At 34.3% G+C, this 6,563-nt stretch overlaps 1 long non-coding RNA gene across 5 annotated transcripts; it reads right to left on the bottom strand.

Annotated features, from left to right (window-relative positions):
- Positions 1-1,358: 1,358 nt before the first annotated feature.
- Positions 1,359-6,166, bottom strand: LOC102622620 (uncharacterized). 5 transcript variants are annotated; one of them, XR_008053028.1, is made up of 5 exons: positions 4,933-5,257; positions 4,297-4,478; positions 3,987-4,034; positions 2,626-3,231; positions 1,359-1,571 (listed from the first exon to the last, which is right to left on the bottom strand). It is a non-coding gene; the product is annotated as an uncharacterized LOC102622620 (long non-coding RNA). The 5 variants fall into 5 exon arrangements; XR_008053029.1 differs by lacking the exon at positions 1,359-1,571 and having other exon boundaries at positions 2,245-3,231; positions 3,987-4,082; positions 4,933-5,215; XR_008053025.1 differs by lacking the exon at positions 1,359-1,571 and having other exon boundaries at positions 2,245-3,231; positions 4,933-5,205.
- Between the last annotated feature and the right edge of the window lie 397 nt (positions 6,167-6,563).

The following is a 6,563-nucleotide window of genomic DNA, read 5'->3' as shown; positions in this document are numbered from 1 at the left end:
TCCATGGGCAGTGTTGGAGGGGATATCGGTTTGAAAGTATCCAATCTTGGCAGCCAGCTGTCTTTGTACACCCGAATATTGCTCCCATTCCCAATTCGCCATCTTGCCCCTTTTTTTATGACTTGCCTACCCCAGAGGATGCTTTTCCAGATAAACGAAGGATAAGAACCTTCTTAGATCTCCTAAAGCTGTATGATTGGATTGGATCTTAATTAATAACTGCAGGAGGAATTATAAGAACCCACCCAAGACGTATTAGATACTTCTCATGAAGTATTAAGTCTACCAACATACAAAAGAATATTTCACGTGCCTGCAGCAGGGCCATTTTTGGAAAGCTTTTAGTACGGTTATCCGTTTGCGACCATTATTATTAGGTTGAGTGTGTTATTCTTTATCTTAAATTTTAAAGATAAGAGTTAGAATATTGGCACCCTCCTGTTATGCTCTTAAAACTCATTTTTTAACTATACTCTACTAAATAATTTGAAACATCAGATAACTTTTATTGAGACCCTCTTTTATTCCACAAATATCCTTATTTCACTCTTTTCTCTGAACAAACTCCATTCATGATGTCTCTATTCTTAATTTCTTTAGGTACATGAACAAAAATTTCTATATTTAATACTAATTGTGCATCTTATAAAAAAGATACTAGCTAATATCTGTTTGGGATTGATTATTTTTATGGCAGTTTGTCTATTATTTAACTTTACATAGACTTAAAATTCAAAACAAGAAAAAATTGAAATTTGAATGTCTTGAGTGCATCTAAATGCTTACAATAAGTCATGAGATATTTTAATCTTCATCTATTTTTATTCATAAAATTTTTCTAGGGTTGGACCCTTTCTTTAGGCATCAAAACAGGATACAATTTTTAACATACTTAAAAATAATGAATAGTCCAGTGAAAATTAATGGATTTACTTTAGTTAGTGTAAATTAGTTTTGCCAAGGGTAAATATAATTCAGGCTCGTCAAACTCTTTAAAAGAGAGAATAAATCTGCAACTATAAATGTGGTTTAAATTTCATTTGCACTTTGGCATTGGATGAGGTATGTAGGGTTTTTTCGATTAGGGATAAATTTGCAAACAAAATAAGAGGGGTTTTAAGAGGATATTGGAGGTGTGCCGATAGCACCACTCCAAAGATAAATGCAAAGTCTTCATGCAACGGAAATAGAAATAAATATTTCACTTTTTTGACTGTGTTTTATTCTTATCGATAAAATATCAAATGGTTGAGTCCAATCATGAATATCCGACTAAGGTGGACGTCATTTTATTCTTATAGTGCGTGATCGTTTTTAACCATTTAATGATTAAACTACAGAGTTTTATCATTTAATGGTGAAATTTAAATATGTAATTTTTCCATGATATTTCTTTGCGATTGATAGTACAAAATCCATAATTGTTTTCCCATCATATAAGGGTCATCCACCCTTATGAGAAGAAGAAAAAAAGAAAGAGCTCAGCTACGTTGGAGCATCTCTAAATGCAAAGCAACCCCCACAACCATTCGATGGATATTGTTACAATTGGAAATGCTCCAATGTAGTCGCTGCCAAAAAGAAATTATGAAACTTATTAGGAACTTAATTAGTAGAAAATCTTGGGGAAAATACTTCGAAAAGCATAAATTGTATATGAAAAGAAACAACCTTGTTTAATCTTTTGCAAGCATAGCTCATATAACGACTTTAAACATTTAAGCAAAACATGTTTCTTGCAAAAACATGAAAAGTTCCACCAAACAGTGCAGTTTACTGATGTTAAAAAACACATTCAATCAGTTTCCCTAACTTCCAACATTCAATTTAATGAAATCACAGTCATTAGCCTCCTACTCTTACAAAAGGATAAGAATTTCTATTTATTGTATATTTAACTGCAGTGCCAGACTCTATTGTTTCAGAGATTGTCCGCAAAAGTAAAACAGATCATTCTACAGATCATTCTAGTTAATTTCCCTGGATGATCAGTTTCTTTGGTAAAATAACTCTAGCACTTGCAGCCCCTGGGACTTCTTAAAAGAGAAAATACATAATCGTGAAGTTAGGACCATAAAAAATAAACTCTTGGAATTGAGCAACATCATGACAACCACATTGCTTTCCATAACAATGACTAGTGGCATGATCAAAACAAGAGCATAGAAAACAATCTCTCAGCCATTTATAAGTCATCAATCAGTGTGAATATATGAGATATGAAGGAAGCATGCACCTTTAAGATAACAAAAACACATATATATCTTAATAAATACAATAGTTCATTCTCATCGGAGTTTCAGAAACTAGCATTATCGAGATTATGCTCTCAATCTCTGTGCTTAGTCATCGACATACAACCATGCCAAAAGCTAGCCCTTCCCAACTAAGTCCAAACGGATGCCAAAAAGTGAACATTGTCCCACAGACAAAAAGTGAATTGCTACCAAAAGTAATCCACACCAAACAATCAACACATGAAATACAGGACCTTTAGACAGAGAAAATAGGGCTGAAGAAGAAGTTAAAAACCATAGAAGCACCAAGTTCTTCTCCTAATACTAATAATGGACCAAAACAACATCACAAAACACTTAATATACAATTAGAGGAAGAAATCCATACCAATGACAAGCTAAATACGACATTTTTCTAGAATAAATAATTCTGCAAACAAAAAAACACATTAATTATCTGCATTTTAAATAATCCTAAAAATGAACATATCATTTTCATTTATGTCATAAAAATAATCCTAACAGTAAGTAATATTCCACTAAAACCCCAACCCTCTATTCAATTTTTTTTTTTTCTTGTAAGAATTATTTTCAACATAGAACTTGAACTCTGGAAGAGATAACAGGAAAAGACATAGACGGCTGACTGAGTCTGACTGAGAGAGAATTAAGAGTGTCAGAGAAAAAAGAAGAACATGGCTTAGAAGTTAGAATCATCATCCATTTATCTCATTTAATTGTTGGTGTAAATGTCTTAATAGAAGAAAGAAATATTATTTTGAAGGGTAAATGTAAACAAATTAAAATATTAGATAAAATTGTGTCACATTTATATTAAGTGTGTTTATTAAGATTTAAGAGAGAGTTGCCAGGATACTGCACTGGTCAGCTCCCAGTTAAACTTGCGAGTTTGGGTTCGAGTCCCAGTCCCACAGGTAGTGAAAGTAGCTAATCACCCTAACCAGCTGAAATATCAAAACATGTTTGTATATGCCTGCACATTACAAGTTAATCATCAGAAAAGGAGTGGGCTGCAGCGAGAAACAACACATCATGTACTGATTATAAAACATGCAGAACTAATGTATTTTACCAACCACAAAACCTTTTTTTTTTAGAGATAATCTCCCCATAGCAACAATAAATATGAAAAAAAAAATTACCACAAAGTAGAACAGTCCCATCTTTTTTTCCAGACAAATACAACCATTTCAGTTCATATCTTAAGCTGAGAACCATTCTACTTTCAAGTTTCAACCAATGAAATAACCATAGTATAAAAATAATTATACTCTAATTCAAACATCGCTTCAGAATTTACGATTTATACTAGACTCAATTGGCCAAACCTATGGTATTGGAATGATGCATTTATTTAACTCAAAAGGTAAATATCAAGCTTAAGGTTCTTACATATTAAAACGATAAAAATTCATTCATATTGAACATGAGATGCAACTTGGACTAATTGAGGTTACATTAGGGGGAATGAAAAGAATATTGAGGTTAAAGGCTGAGCTCTGGTTATTGAGGTTAAAGACTGAGCTCTGGTTACCATTCTTTCATTTGTATGTAAAGTCTCTCAAATTCTTTAGTCATGGCATAATAGATCCTCCTATATACATAATGAATAATGATGTTAAAAGAAACCCCTGAACTTAGAATTACTTCCACTTCTTTAAATTCTTAGTTATAATAAGGCATGAGTGAGCTTTTGGTATATTTAATGAGATATAGAAAGGTATTTACCCCCCTGTTATCTCGCAACTCCAAAACCTGGCAAGTCTCTGGCCAAACCTGAATTTAGATGAATGGACTTCAAACGAAAGGATTTTCTTACAAAAGCTAAAAAAATATAACGGCATGGTGAGAATGGGAAAATGAAAATATAAAGCAAAAGAAAAAGTTTCCATCCGATAAAACAAGTACAAAATAATCCAAGTTCTTATTTGCCATGCCAATATTATTCATGAAGAACTAATCTGATTTCTTTTCCAGATAAGGTTAGTAACAATTAATCTGCAAAATAACTGAACCAACTTGGTTATTTTGACATTACTCTTTCTCTTCTACGCTCATTTTCTGTATGGTTGCGGTTCATCAACGGCCACGTTCACCAAAACGAGTCCACTCTCCCCACTTCACTTATTTCCCCACCGTTATGTCTCTCAAAGTACAGCAGCAAGACGTGAACTCCTATCATTATAAGCAATATAAAAAGCCCTCCTAAAAATCCACCACCTGTTTGGCCAGAGAAACTCCATTACTCATTTCCACACTCTCAATTTTCAGCACTTTCATCAAAACACAAGCATTACTTACCCATGTTTAGACATTATTTATTTTTCTGATATCACATCATTCAGGGGGAAAAAAAAACAATTAACTGACTTCAGCACATAAATTACGACAAGCTGGTCAATTCACATAAACAAGGAAAACTTAACTCAATCTGACCTCAATGAGAAATCAGAGACCTCTAAAATCAAATCAAATTCAGTTAAACAAAGAATCACTGATCAAAGATAAGCAAAAGAAAAAAAAGCAATGAATAACAGAAAGAAATTTCTTATAAAAATTCAATAAAATTAAAAAAATTAGCTAATCATCTTTTCTGGTGAAGTGATTTCGTCAGCAAATAAGAGAAAATAGAAATTCTGGAATATACCTAGGGTTTCTAGATTTGGGAATTTACCTAATGAGAAATCAGTCTCTCTGTTTCTAGATTTGTAACTATCATGGCCGAGCGACCACGATCAGCTGAGATAATCGGATTTTGCACCGGCGAAGATGCAAATGTTTGGGGTTGGGTTTGGGTTTGGGTTTGGGTTTGGGTTTGACGATAGACGAAGGAATGTTAGGGCTTTGGGTGATTTAAGGATTTTATTTAATTCAAGTAAAGTGAAAATAACTAAAGTTTCCCTAAGTTGGTTACGCATTTTGATGTCCAGAATAGTTAATTAAATTTCTGCTCGTGTATTTATGGTATGCATGAGTTACTTTCTCAACCGTTAGTGTGGAGACAAACGAAAACAGGATAAAGTTCGACGCAAAATTTTATTAGCATACAAACGTAAGTACACTATTGAATATGAATATGCCTTAAACAACTGCTTTTTTCCTGGGATAATCACATTATATATAAAATAATACAACAAAGGAATAGAAGTACAACGGCAGTATCTAGGCTGTCTCTGCTACTCGGCTTCCAGTTCCACCCAAAAAACTGCTCAAACATCTTCGTTCAGGTAACCAATCGCAGACTCTGTTATTGCTTTAACTAATTTATCACATTACCATAATTTCCAGAACACCTTGCGCTTGTTCAATGGGTTGTTCAACTTGAGGAGGAGCCAGCAGATGTGCGTTGACAGAGGTGACAATGACGACAGTGAGACGTCGAAGCCAGTAGAAGAAGTGCTGAAACAGGGAAGCTAACATTGCATAACAGAGTGATAAGATTATGAGGCACAAATAGGCTACCAAGAACAGAGACGGAGCCAAAATGACAGAGGCGACTGCTGAGACAGCCAACAGAACGGAGAGTTCTCCACAACTCACGGAAATGGGTCGGCTCACTTTGAGAGGGACTCTGATGGGTGTGAGGAGGAAGACCAGTAATGGGACGACGACGGCAGGAATCAGGAACCACAACTGAAGCTTTAACATTGGGTACAAAAGTATCTTACTCGTACCATCTTGGACGTCCCAAGAGTTGCCATCCTGAGCCTTGAGGAACAGAAAAAAGATTATAAGATTCAGCAATGGAAGAACTAGAAACCTCAAATCGATTGAAAAATTCATGCTTGTGAGTATAAGACTTGGCCGAGATGATTGAGCTTAATTATTATGAATAAGATTTGGCAATTTATAGGGTGTTGAATGAAGCTGCTGGTGTTGAATGGCGGGGTTGAATGAATATGATGGTGTTCAAGCTGCAACGCAAGCTAAGCTATATATATATAAGCGTCTCGGAATAAAACTTTTACATGAAAGTAATCAAAACTTCTTCAAAATATGCATGTAAACGTTTGAAGAACACAAAGTAATCAAAACTTCTTTAAACTTTTACATGAAAGTAATCAAAACTTCTTCAAAACTTTTACATGAAAGCATTTTAGTCAAGAATGAGATTCTGATTCCCATTCTTGTTGGATTTGACTAAAAGGGATTGTTGGAATCAAGATGTTCGTAAACATGTAAAAGTTTTATTCCGAGACGCTTATATATATATAGCTTAGCTTGCGTTGCAGCTTGAACACCATCATATTCATTCAACCCCGCCATTCAACACCAGCAGCTTCATTCAACACCCTATAAATTGCC

The sequence above is a fragment of the Citrus sinensis genome, chromosome 1 (genome assembly GCF_022201045.2).
Source record: "Citrus sinensis cultivar Valencia sweet orange chromosome 1, DVS_A1.0, whole genome shotgun sequence".
NCBI lineage: Eukaryota > Viridiplantae > Streptophyta > Magnoliopsida > Sapindales > Rutaceae > Citrus > Citrus sinensis.
The sequence above is the reverse complement of the archived record's forward strand: the minus strand, read 5'-3'. Positions and strand labels throughout refer to the sequence as shown.